This window comes from Schistocerca piceifrons, chromosome 3, assembly GCF_021461385.2.
Source record: "Schistocerca piceifrons isolate TAMUIC-IGC-003096 chromosome 3, iqSchPice1.1, whole genome shotgun sequence".
NCBI lineage: Eukaryota > Metazoa > Arthropoda > Insecta > Orthoptera > Acrididae > Schistocerca > Schistocerca piceifrons.
In genome coordinates, this window is record NC_060140.1 from 397088691 (window position 1) to 397103269 (window position 14579).

Below are 14579 nucleotides of genomic sequence, written 5' to 3' on the forward strand. Positions count from 1 at the left end.
GCAAATTATCGAGTAAAACTGAAGTGATATCAGGTGTTCCCCAGTGAAGCATCCTGGGACCTCTGCTGTTCCTGATCTATATAAATGACCTGGGTGAAAATCTGAGCAGTTTTCTTGGATTGTTCGCAGATGATACTGTAATTTACCGTCTAGTAAGGTCATCCGAAGACCAGTATCAGTTGCAAAACGATTTAGAAAAGATTGCTGTACGGTGTGGCAGGTGGCAGTTGACGCTAAATAACGAAAAGTGTGAGGTGATCCACATGAGTTCCAAAAGAAATCCGTTGGAATTCGATTACTCGATAAATAGTACAATTCTCAAGGCTGTCAATTCAACTAAGTACCTGGGTGTTAAAATTACGAACAACTTCAGTTGGAAAGACCACATAGATAATATTGTGGGGAAGGCGAGCCAAAGGTTGCGTTTCATTGGCAGGACACTTAGAAGATGCAACAAGTCCACTAAAGAGACAGCTTACACTACACTCGTTCGTCCCCCGTTAGAATATTGCTGCGCAGTGTGGGATCCTTACCAGGTGGGACTGACGGAGGACGTCGAAAGGGTGCAAAAAAGGGCAGCTCGTTTTGTATTATCACGTAATAGGGGGGAGAGTGTGGCAGATATGATACGCAAGCTGGGATGGAAGTCATTCAAGCAAAGACGTTTTTCGTCGCGGCGAGATCTATTTACGAAATTTCAGTCACCAACTTTCTCTTCCGAATGCGAAAATATTTTATTGAGCCCAACTTACATAGGTAGGAATGATCATCAAAATAAAATAAGAGAAATCAGAGCTCGAACAGAAAGGTTTAGGTGTTCGTTTTCCCCGCGCGCTGTTCGGGAGTGGAATGGTAGAGAGATAGTACGGTTGTGGTTTGATGAACCCTCTGCCAAGCACTTAAATGTGAATTGCAGAGTAGTCATGTAGATGTAGATGTAGAGACAATGTAAGGTTCTTGAATGGTCATGAATAGCTGTTGTGATGTCTTCGGTTTACCATGGTACTGATCACTGATACAGGGGGACCACAGAAAGAGAGACAGCAGTTCCAGCAGCCCGAGTTATCTTCCACAACTTCATAGGTGTAATCTGATGGAGCTGTGGCGAAGGTGACCTCAGAGGTATACAACTGGCAACTGGCCCTTTGTAGAGCTCAATATGGCAGTTGGACCATAAAGTTGTAGTGTAACATGACTATTTGTTAGGAAATGGGGCATGGTACACTCTAAGGCTCTTTGAGAAATGGAAGATATTCACACAAATATAGAGAGGAAAATCTATTATTTTTAGTTAATTGGGCTGGAGTAGAGCAAAACACTCTCACTAGGCTTCTGTACATGAGGAGAAAAGAATATGGGCAGGAGTTGCGCTTCCTGTGGGCATGACTGGTAAACAGATGTTGTCACTTTCTGTGGTGGATGTGTTGTTCTATGCAGCTGCTGATGGAAGTGGTTATGGTGGCCCACCAGGGAATAACCAAGGAGCCTGTGTTAACAATGAAGTTTATGTAAAATGTAACATAATTCATTAACTCTATGGTATATCGACTAAAGAGAGGGAGCAGCCTGGCACTCATTGTAAAGTGCATTGTATTAATGGTTAATTTGATAGTACAAGGCGTGTTTTTTTAAGTACTGTTTTGAAATAAAAAAAAGATGTGCTAAGATATCTCAATAATTTTATTTTTACATGAAAGCCTGTACCTTAATGTACACACTGACGCCATTACAGTCTGATTCTTCCTTGTTTATGTTGTGTACTGAGTGTTTAAGATGCCTCCGATAATCGTGAGTTCCACCGACTGTGAAGTACGGGCTGTTATAAGATTTCTTAGTGCTACAGGTCTAAAAGCGATCGATATTCATCGTGAGAGCTGTGCAGTTTACGGAGGAAACATTATGGAATGGTAAAAAAGTGGGTGAGAGCATTTAAAGATGGCCGCACAAATGTACATGATGAACAACGGAGTGGGCGTCCTTCGGTCGTTAATGAAAGTTTGGTGCAGGAAGTGGACAATAAGGTGAAAGAAGACAGACTCTTCATGATTTCCTCCTTGCGGGATGACTTTCCTTATGTTTCTCATAGTGTTTTGTATGGCATTGTGACCAAGCACTTGAATTATCGAAAATTGTGCGCACATTGGGTACCGAAAATGTTGACAGATGTGCACAAAACCAAACATTTAGACAGTGCATTGCCTTTCCTTGAGCAGTACCACGACGGTGGTGATGATTTCTTAAGCCAAATTGCTATGGGCGATGAAACATGGGTGGCCTACATCACACCAGAATCAAAGCAACAGTCCAATGAAGTTGAGCAAGGGCATTGTTTTGCTGCAAGACAATGCCCGTCCAAGACAATGCCCATCCGCATGTGTCGAATCAGACCAAAGATCTCATCATATCTTTTCGATGGGAAACTCTAAATCATCCTCCGTACAGCCCCGATCTTGCGCCCAGTGACTACCATCTGTTCCTGCACTTGAAGAAACATCTGGGCAGTCAGCGCCTTTAAAACGATGACAAAGTCAAAACAGTGGTGATGCAGTGGTTAAGAAGTCAGGCGGCAGACTTCTATGAGGGGGGTATTCAAAAACTGGTACAAGATTATGACAAGTGCCTCAATATTGACGGAAATTATGTAGAAAAGTAGATTAAGATATAGGCTTCCATGTAAAAATAAAATTATTGAGCACGTCGTATTTTTAATTTCAAAATGGTACTTACTTAAAAAACACGCTTCATATATGGTTGTAATGATGGAACTCTGATTATGAATGTTTCACATTGTTTGAGGAGAGAAATGAGCTCTTTTTACAGCTAATTCATGAAATCTACAGTGAAGAGGCTCTGAGCACAGTGAAGAAGATTATTAGCTGGGACCGAATAGCAGAACCAGCTGTACAAGATAATGTTATAGGCGACCACTGCACCCAAAAGATATCAGCAAACAAACTGAATTTATGGAAGTCGCGTGCTGTTCCGGGAAGACGTATGTAACTGGTAGATTTGATGTCTTCCTGTAAGCACTGGGCACACACGACGAGGAAGTGACAGGGCACCATAGAGTGGCCAGTGTCTCAAAGATTGTTGTGTAATAACCTCTGCAACAAGGCAAAAACGTTGAGAGAATGGATCGTAAGGTTGATAGAATAAAGGTACCATGGCTGGAACTAAAGTGGGTGTTAAATGGATAGTGCATACTTAAATCGCCAAGCTGGGAGGAGAGAGGCTGAGTTGTTGGATAACTTAAATAAATGTTACAAATAGTGACACACACACACACACACACACACACACACACAGCATGCAGTGAGGAGGGGAATGTACTCATCGACATCTGTGTGAACCAATGTACAAACCTCTTTAGCAGCTCTCTCAGAGCTGGGCGATTCTGACAGAGTGGACAGTAACTTCAAAGAGTTGGACAATGGCCATCAGTGAAGTGTGTTTCTTATAGAGACGCACAGATTGCAGAACAAGAGGAAATTAACTGTAGTTCTGGCAGCTAAAAGTAATATTCTCTGAATCATCACATTAAGGGTGTCCTGGTTAGAAGTGAAGGGACTAGAAAAACAGGTCACGTCGAAGGATCATTGTCATGGGTCAGGTTGAAACAACATTGATGAACATAGGTTCAGAGGTCAGTGGTGTGAGAGGCATCTGGTGTCTCTGGGATCACGGGAGTAGCTTTCTTCAGAGATTTCTGGTTTTTCTACATTGCAATGAAAATCACATCAAAAACTACTCCTTCCTTCATTCCTAAAACATTTAGTCAATATGTTTGTCCTTTAGTTATGTTATGTGAATATTTTTACTTCGCTGTCAATGTTAGATGCTAGAGGAGCACGTTGCTTCTCCAGCTGAGTACAGGGAGTCAAGGACCCTCAAGACGTGTAGGAACCACAAGATAGGAAAGCCTATCTTTACAATGGCTGATTTACTTGCATCAACAATGTCCTATTTCAAGGTTGAGATTGTGGGAATGGAGGGAGTAAATTCTTGTGGTAATGCCGAAGACCTGGCCACAACAATGGCAATGGTTAATACCTTTAGGAGAGGATATAAGCTTCTGTATTTTTTTCGAGCTTCAAACTATGAGAGATGATCGGAGGCCTTAACTACTGATTTTGCGTTCCTAAATTAGGGTATCACACTTTGGGGACTGTGGAGGGTGCTTATCTCTATAAGTGATACAAAAAGATGTAGCTCACATGGAGGGATTGTCATGAAGTGGCAGACCAGTTCCTCTACAAATGGAGTGTTTGTAAACTGGAAGACATATGGCCAACGTGTTGACATTTAAAGCACATCGGTGCTGGGAAATACTGTTTCACATCACAGCGATGGACCATAATTTTGAATTTCTCAGGAAGTGAATCCCCCTCAAAAGCTAGGATGAATGCTCTGTACTCAACTTTGTTGCCAGCAGGCTTCATGTACGCGACATATCAAGTGGACCCTTTGTTTCTCCAAGTTTCTGTAGTTCATCTGTCAACAGCATTAATACTCTGTGAAAAATTAAACCCCTTACCTTCTTATGGGGTGTTACAGTAACAGGTATATTTTTTACCCCTACAAGATAGTAACATTCAGGACTGGGTAGGATTCACTGTTTTAATTAAATCTGAACCACTTTGTAATTTACTAAGGGAAGATCAAAAAATAGAAAATCAAAGATGGAATAATGACAACATTATGAGAAGGATAGATTGCTATTCATAGTGGAGGTGCTGAGTTGCAGAACACACCACAAAAGCTAGTAGTCTAGTCCGCAGTACATCATCTCCACTATAGAGTGAGTAGCAACCTATCCTTTCAATAATATTGTTTCTAAGGGAAGAGATTTTTCCAAATACATTTTCAATATTATTGACAAGGATCAAGAACCTAGTGGATATCATGGCCTCTGTATAAGTTCTGAAGACCAGGAATGGAGGGAAGCATGTTTATACATTTCACAGGATTTTGTCTTCCTCCCACAGCGTAGTCAAGGAGGGGAAGTTCTATGGGGTTATAATGATCTGCAGTGAAGAAGTCAGTTCTCTCTGATGAGAGATCAGCCATGAGCTGACAACTCTGATCTCTTCGCTGTGCCAGACATCCACAGGATGCTGCCTACAACAAACAAGGGCTCTCCTCACAGGCACCACCCAGTCATGCCAACGGCTACCTGGTTTGATGATTATTGCCTGGGTTCTTTGTGTCCCCAAATGGACAGGCACCTACTCCCAAGTATGTGCAGTAACATCTCACACATCAGCAGTCACGCTCCACCTCTCAGCTGTGATACGAGTGCATCCACAGAGCGGCAAGTTAAATATTTATCCTTTACTGTGGTTTCCACGTACTATTTTTATTGAATTTCATGCATATTTCTATGTCTAAGAGGCTTAATCACAAGTTTTTGTAAGGTAAATTCATTCAGTCTGTAGCATTTAGCTGCTCACTGAACAGCCAACTTTGTAGCTGTTTAATGCATCAGCATCCATTGGTGACACATCAGGAGGGTAGCAAGTCACATATCTAGGATTGTTCACTTCTTCAGTTAGTCTTGCTAGGATGGATAGGATTTGTGCATGCTGTATGTGGACGCAGGAGCAGCTGGCTGCAGTTCGTGAACAGCCAAATGTGCTATTGGCTACAGTCAGTCATCTTCAGGCTGCTGCCTCAGGGTGTAGCAGTGGTGGAGAATCTGGTGCATTGCAATGGGACACATTAGGTGTCACTTGGTTCACCCACAGGCTCTGCTTCCAAGGCACCTCCTAGCGCACACGATGCGGTGGATCCATCCTCAAGCAGGTTGAGTGGTAACACGTTCGTGCTGCTCGCGGCAGAGGGCCAATATGGAGACTAGTGATCTGGCCTCCCCATTCACCCTGTGAGTGGCCAGGTGACTGCTCCTTCAGCAGGGTCTGATCAATCACACAGGGGAGTAGATTACTAGTTATTGGGAGCTCGAATGTTAGGCGCCTTCTGGAGCCCCTTAGGCAGATAATGTTCAGGGCTGGAAAGAAAACCAATGTCCACTCAGTATGACTGCCAGGGGGGCCCATCCGAGATGTCTAGGTGGCCTTGCCTGTGGCTATCAAGCACGCAGAGTGCAGTTGTCTGCAAGTTGTGGCTCACTTCAGCACTGATGATGGCGGTTGTACGGGTTCTGGGGTAATCCTCAGTTCATATAGGCATCTGGCAGAGGTGGTGAAGACTGCTGGCTTCACCTGCAGGGTGTAAAACAGAGCTTGCAATTTGCAGCATTGTTCCCAGAGTTGATTGGGGTCCTTTGGTTTGGAGCCAAGTGGAGGGTCTCAACCAAAGCCTTCGTCAACTCTGTCACAGTCTTGGCTGCAGGTTTCTGGACCTGTGTTATCGTGTGGGGATAGGACGCCCTTTGATAGGTCAGGTGTGCACTACACAAAGGATGAGCTACTCTGGTAGCAGAGTACTTGTGAAGTACACATGAGGATCTTTTAGGCTAGGCAGTAGTTTGAGGTGCTCTGATGAACACTCGCCAGTTGATTCACTCAAGGGAAGTCAAACAGCATTCACAATAAAGACACGTTGACTGTCACAACTTTATCAGTAAACTGTCAACGTATTCATAGTAAAGTTTCTGAATTTACTGCCCTCTAGGGAAGTTCTCATGCATAGATTATTCTTGGGACTGAGAGCTGGCTGAAACCCGAAGTTGATCTCTATTGAGGTGGAAATTGAGTATGACAGTGAAGACGTCTGGTCACATATAACAGGTGTAAGTGAAACTAAGTTAATTGTTGGATGTTGTTACCAACCACTCGATTCCACTGTGCCAGTTCTAGAGTCATTCAAAGAAAGTTAATGGTCAATAGCAAGCAAATACTCATATCATGCAATACTAGTTGGAGGCAACTTTAACCTGACGAGTATAGACTGGGATGTCTATGGATTCATTGCGTGGGATACAGACAGTCATGCGAAATACTTTTGAACACGTTTTCTGAAAACATGTCTTGAGCAGCTAGCTAGTCAGCCCACAAGCAATTGAAATATTTTAGACTAACAATTAACTTAGGTTCACTTACACCTGTTAAACATGACCAGATGACTTCACCATCACACTCAACTTCGAGCTCAATAGAGAGAATATTTTTGTCGACTGCAATGAAAACTCTAATCTGTCTTTCGATATATGTTCCACGACTTGCTAAGTATCTCAGGTCTTTCCACTTTGGGTTTCAGCCAGCTCTCAGTCCCAAGAATAATCTGTGCACGAGAACTTCCCTAGAGCGCAGTAAATTCGGGAACATGACTATGAATACTTTGATAGTTTACTGACAAAATTGTGACAGTCAAAGTGTCTTTATTCTGAACGGCGTTTGACTTCCCTTGCTATTTATCAACTGGTGAGTGTTCATCAGAGCTACAAATAGGCCTGACCTTATCGACAATGTCAGTATAGAAATGGGGATTAGTGATCATGACATCATTATAGCAATTATGATTACAAAAATTAATAAATCAGTCAAGAAGGCTAGGAGAGTTTTTCTGGTACACAGAGCAGACAAACAGTTGTTTACATCTTACTTATACAGTGAAATGGCATCACTTAGTACCATGGGCAAAGTTTAAGCAGATTGTAAGTTGTGGTCTGGAGAGCAAAGTGCATAGTAAGTGGATAAAGGATGGCAAAGACCACCACAGTTTAGTAACAAAATTCATAAGATGCTGAGGAAGCAGAGGCTGCCATATTCTATGTTCAAAAGGGGATGCAAAAAAAACTAGTGAAGGTTAGTCGAGATTTGTGTGTCTGTGAAAAGATCTATGCACGAAGCTTACAACAACTACCACTGTCACACGTTAGCAAAAAAATCTGGCAAAGAATCTGAGAAAATTCTGGTCGTATGTAAAATCGCTAAGTGGGTCTAAGGCTTCCATTCAGTCCCTTGTTGACCAGTCAGGTGCGGTAATCGAAGTTAGCAAAACAAAAGCTGAAGTTTTAAATTACATGTTCAAGAAATCATTCACACAGGAAACCACACGTACATACTTCATTTGACCACCAGACAGACTCCCGTATGGACAGAATAGAAATAAGCGTACCTGGCATAGAGAAGCAACTTAAAGATCTGAAAACAAATCACCAGGTCCGGATGGAATCCCAATTCAATTTTACAAAGAGTACTCTAATTACATTTATCATAAATATCTCACCCAGCACCAAGTTCCAAGTGACTGGAAAAAAAGCACAGGTGACTTAAGTATATAAGAAAGGTGAAAGAACGGACCTGAAAAATTACAGACCAATATCCCTAACTTCTGTTTGCTGCAGAATCCTTGAACATCATCTCAGTTTGAATATAATAAACTTCCTTGAGGCTAAAAAGCTTATGTTCATGAATCAGAATGGTTTTAGAAAGCATTGTTCATGGAAACCTCAGCTTGTCCTTTTCTCCCACGATATACTGAGAACTGTGGATGAAAGGCAACAGGCAGATTCCATATTTCTAGATTTCCAGAAAGCATTTGACATGGTGCCCTATTGCAGACTGTTAATGAAGGAACGAGGATATGGAATAAGTTCACAGATATCCGAGTGGCTTGAAGACTTCTTAAATAACAAAACCCAGTTTGTTGTCCTCGACACTCAGTATTCATCAGAGACAAGGGTATCATGAGTGCCCCAGGGAACTTTCATAGGATTGCTGTTGATTTGACGGACAGGGTGGGCAGCAGTCTGTGGTTGTCTGTTGATGATGCCATGATGTACGGTAACGTGTTGAAGTTTAGTAACTGTAGGAAGATACAAGACGACTTACATAAAATTTTCAGTTTGTGTGACGAATGGCAGCTAACCCCAAATGTTCAACAATTTAAGTTAATGTGGATAAGTAGGAAGAACAAACCTGTAATGTTCAGATACAGTATTACTCGTGTCCACCAGGACACAGTCAAGTAATCTAAATGTCTGAGCATAAAGTTGAAAAGTGGGGGTGGGGACATATTACGTTTGCATGAACAGTTTTATGTTGTGGGCAACTGCAGCTGAAGTAACCCATTTTGACAAAAACTGCTTCCAGCTGTGTGTGAAACTGCATTTATAGGAGAACAAACAGTTTCATGATATCAATTGCATACTCACATGTACATATGTCATTAAAACATTAAACTCACAAGATATGAAGGGGACTCAACCTTGTGTAAGTAAAATGCTGTTACCCACAACAAGCAGGCCATCACAAATCAGATTCTCAGCTGAAAAACTGACATGTTAAAAACACTTTGATCTTACAGCTGAAAGCTGCAGACAGCATCCCCCCAACCACCTTGCTGTAAAGGGCCTCACTCATGTCAGTTTTTCAAGAAGTGAATTTGATTCGTGATGCCCAGCTTGTTGTCGGTAACAGGAATTTATTTAGAGAAGGTTCAGTCCCCTTCTCATCTTATGGATTAACAATTTATGTACACCAGAGGGTGTGACTTGACATCACAAAACCATTTGTGTTCCTTAAAGAGAGATTCATTCATAGCTGGAAGCAGTGTATTTATCAAATATGGATTATGTTTGCTTTTATGTCTTTAAAAAAACGAATGAATTTGTTCTCAGTGTCATCACTGAAGTTTCATCTTATTATATTCAACAGTTTTCTGATAATGATACAAGTTTTGTCATTTAATTTATTACATATGTGACTATCGTTCATTATTTTTGTAGCTGGACAAGCATTAATTTTGAAGCAAGCATTAATTTTGAAGATGTACAGAGAAAGGAAGCAAAAGATATAATAGCCACAGGTACACCACCAAAAATATGTGCAAGGAAACAGTAATTATAAAAGCTTGAACTTGTCTGTACTTTATTAGAATTAGTAATGAGACTTTGTAATCATCTAACGAAGTAATTCACATCCACAGATGAAAGTGGTTAGGTGGCTGAGCAAGTGAAAAGTCTATATCTCTGTGCCCTCAGAATCTTTCTCAATGGCATGCTTCAGCAAAATCTTCTCAATTTACAAGCTGAATTACTCTGAATAAAATACTCAAGCTATTGATAGCTGTCAGCAGTTATTCAATGAGACCTTCAGGAAAATAAAGATAGGCTAAAATCAGTCTATGTTCTATCACTTTTTACGATGGTGCCAGTAAAAGACATGCTAGATCTTCTAGTTCAACAGTTTCCATCACCAGTTTCGTCCTCAACACCTTAAACAATGACATACTTTCTGTGTTGCAATGAATATTATGAGATGACAGGTGGCACAGCCATGGGATCACCACTACCTCCAGCCGCTGCAAACTTTTTCATGGAGCACTTTAATGAGAAAACTCTGAACTCTACGGGGTTGCAACCATCTTGCTTTTTACGGGCTACTGATGACACCTTCTTGATATGGCCTCACTGTGAAAATGCAATACAGAAGTTCATCAATCAGATGAACTGTGTCCATTCCAAAATTAAATTTATTATTGAGTTGGAGAGGAATGGCAAGCTTTCAGTCTGGGATGTTTTAGTTGACTGAAAGGCAGGAGGCTTATTAGGTCATTCAGTGCACAAGCAATCTACACACAACAACTGGTACTTGAATGCCAACAACTTTCACCACACTGTATACAAGAAAGCAATCCTGAACATGTTAGTACACAGGGGATACATTATTTCTGACAAGGACCATCTGGAGTCTGAATTTCAACATTTGAAGTGTGTGTTCAGAGGAAATGGTTACAGCAAGGGAGAAATTGCAAAAGTTTCCAGGTGCCACCAACAAAAGACACTTTGTCAAATGGCAGAAGAAGCCAAGTCAGCTGCATTCCTTCTACACAGTGGAGCAACTACTAGCAAGAAAGGATGCATGTTGAAGAGACAGGGACTGAGACAGTGATCCAGCCTGCCTCCAAGATAAGAGACATGTTGTGCCTTGTTACAGAGAACATAGGCCTTTGAGTTCTTGGCATTTACAACAACCCCTATGAATATGGCAGCATTTTCACAGGCCCAACTATTTGCAATGTTGCACGTGCTGTGCAGAGTAGTCAAATCACATTAAACAAAGAGAACATGAGAAGTCAGCTGTGGTTAGACATTGCCTAGAAAACAGGCGTACAAGACAATCTGAAAAGACTAGAATTTTCATTCAAACAGCATCATACTGGGATCCTGTTATACAAGCTGCCAAAATTAGAACAAATGGCAACAATTTTAACAGAATCCAGGAGTACATACTTGGTGGGGCATGGGGGTGGTATCTGGACATTGAGCAGAAGCTTAATGCTTGCAGGGACAGGGGTGGCAATTTCAAATGTGGCACCGGCCCCTTGCACCACTTGAAGGTACTTGGTCCCACAGCAGGACAGAGACACTGGGAACTGCGCAACTTGCCTTCCGCACAAGTGCCACTGCAGACTTCTATGTAGGGTTCCAGATGGCTCAATTGTATCTATATAAACAGAACATCGCATCTACATAAGCAGAACACAGTGCCAGCCCTGGTAGTCAGTGATTTTAACCTCTGGTGATGATGGCAGAGACAGCTATCATAAGCTCAATTATTTTATTTGAGATGAAATAGCTTTTAAACTGAGAAGATTTTATTGAAATATATACAGTGTGACTCAAAAAGAAAGAATGTATATCAAGGGTTTATTACAAACTATGAACGATAGAACTACATTGTACATGCCACTGGATAGAGTAAGGTTCAAAGTTTTATGTTTGCACAGACACTATTCCACACACTCAACACAAGCACCAAGCACTGCTTGAGAACGGTAGTCCATTTCATTCCACACACAAATTAACAGGTCCCTCAGGTTTGACAAATTGATTTCTCAGCTGTTGAAGGACAGCTGTCATAGGTGGGACAAAGTCCTCACAACTTCACAGAAGGAAAATGAAAAAAATAAAAAAGGTCACAAGGTGTGAGACGTGATGACCTGGGAGTCCAAAAGCAATGAACAAGATCCTGTAGTCCACCTCTTCCAATCCAGCATTGTGGGATGGTGGTGTTAAAATAACACTGCATGTCAAGATGAAAGTAAGGTGAGGCAGCGTCATGCATAAAAATGGAATCATACGAATCTTCGTAAAGTTGAGGGGAGAATCATATTTGCGGTATGAACGGGTATGACATTCTTGTCCCAGTTTCCTCTGCAAAAAAGAAAAGCCCATGAACTTTGTAAAAAGAAATGCCACAAAACACATTCAGTTTCGGCAAGTCTCTCATGTTCAATGACAATACCAGGATTCTGTGACCCCCAAATTCTTACATTTTGGCAGTTTATTTTTCCTGTTGGATGAAACACTGATTTGTCCAAAATGATGAGTCATTCGTAAAAGTGGCCTCTTTCATATCCTGGAGAACTGAAATGCAAAATTTGTACCTTCTGTTATGGTCATTGGGCTACAGATGCTGCAGTAACTGCAACTTGTAAGACTTCATATGCAGGCGTCATTTCAGAACGCACCACACCATTGTTTGAGGAAGTTGAAGTTCCTGGCTTGTGCCCATCTTGTGGACTTCTGAGGTCTCCGTGTGAACACGTCTTGCATACCCTCGACATTTTCAACAGATATGCGTGACAGACCACTGCTCTTTTCTTTGCATATGCAACCAACTTCCAAGAATTTTGTAGTCCAGTCATAAATCTGCTTGTGTAAAGACAGCTTCTTGCTGAATCGATGGCAGAATGTATGGATTTCTCTTGTGGCGTAGTCACAATGCTGCTACAAATAAACAACAGTACAGCTGTGTCAAAACTTAGCTTGAATTGAACCTTGCTCTACCCAGTGAAATACATGACGTGTTTCTATCTTTTATGGTTTGTAATAAATGACTGAGATCTGTTCTTTTTCTTTAATCACCTGGTATTACTGTCTATTGGCTTGAGAAGTGTAAAACTTATGTTCTTGGCAACTTCCGCTGATTTAAATGCAGATTTTTGGGTGGTTTCCTACCAGATAATGTACAACTTGAGTTGCAATATAGCCACCATGCTTATTGGGATTTGGAATTTAGTGAAATATGATTTGAAAATTCATTATTGTTCAGGAGCACAAAACATTGTTGATGCTGACCTAAATGGAGACATGCTGTGCCAATCAACTGATGAAGCCACTTAATTCAAATGCAAGAACCTTTTAGTTAGCATGAAGAAGGTGGTGGGGTGGAATGTCACTGACATGTGGTCTGAATGGCTCCAGCTGGCCATGTGAAACATTTTGCACGTATTACTGTAGATCAAGATCAGCTGAGAAGAAGACTGACCAAGGTCAGTCGCTGGGCAATGCAACTTATCCATTGTTTACTGAAGTAAACAATGTGTCTTGTGTTTACAGTGGGAGCTCTGTCACCAAAGCTAAAACTACACATGCAAGAATGAGTTTGTGGTCATCCTAACAGCTCCTGTCCACAGACGGAGATGAAGATTCTTTCATCTGAATGCACAAAATCAGTGTACACATGAAATAGTTCAGTCACAAGCATTAAAGGCATGGATGTTCCTTGCCATCACCTATCAAACACACCGCTATTATTTTAAGGTGAATAAAGAATAGTTAATATTCTGTAAGAAAAAAGGAGAGAAATACCTAACTGTAGAAAACACTGTTATAGCAGTTTGCCATAGTGTGTTTCTACAGTACAGGTTTATTCAAAATGATTTAGCTATGTCTAACTGATTATACAAAATGTTTTATTGAGGTATGATATTACATGATTATATGTATGGATACAGCAACTAGAGAAGTATTTTTTGGTGCCATGGATCCTGGAACATGGCTGCAAAACCAACAGAGAAGATATTTTGCATGATGGAGTTCTGCAAGAGTGAATCCACAACTGCGGCATTTCAGAAATTCAGCACCACATTCAACAAGGCTCCTCCTACCATACAATTCATTTATGAGTTAAGGGGACAAGATTTCTTTGCAAAGACAGTTGTGTCAGGGCAGCTGTGGCCGACATTGTTACAGACACTTTAGTGCAAGTGTGAGCCAAATTGGATGGATGCTGTTTGACTACTGGTTCACACATTGAATATTTATGAACATGACACAAAGCACTTCTCGAGTTGCTGTTTCTATACATACAACCATCAAATACCTTACCTCAATACAAACCCTTTTACAATCTTAGTGTTCGCAGCAGGGTCCACTGAATGGATTTGCTGTCTCCATTTTGTTCGATCATGGGCCATGTCTAGATGAAGATTTATAGCCTTCAGGTCATCATGCAGAGTGTCAGCCCATGCTGTCTTTTTTGTCTCTTGGGTCTCTTTCGCGACTTCCACTGTATGTACTGCATTTGCAGTGGTATTGTACTCTGTACAGCACATGTACAAACCAGCACAGTTGTGTCTTTCTCACATTTTCTTCTGGATCATTGCAACTCTAAAGTGTTACCTGATAGTGTCACTCGAAAAGTTATCCAGTCAAGTAATGCCACCTGTCCATCTCAGCATCTTAGTCTCCACGATCCCCAATCATCATTCTATCTACTCTGTAGCTGGCCAGCACTCAGTGCCATAGAGAGCAACAGGGTGGATGACAGTCCACTACATCTTTGACTTCAGGTAATCCTTAATGGAGACGATCGCATTTGACAATG

The 14579-nt window shown here is 41.3% G+C and overlaps 1 protein-coding gene across 1 annotated transcript in view; it reads right to left on the reverse strand.

Annotated features, from left to right (window-relative positions):
* LOC124789587 (arf-GAP with coiled-coil, ANK repeat and PH domain-containing protein 3) overlaps positions 1-14579 on the reverse strand; it is a 137792-nt gene that overhangs the window by 104005 nt on the left and 19208 nt on the right. The gene's annotated exons all lie outside the window — the stretch shown is intronic.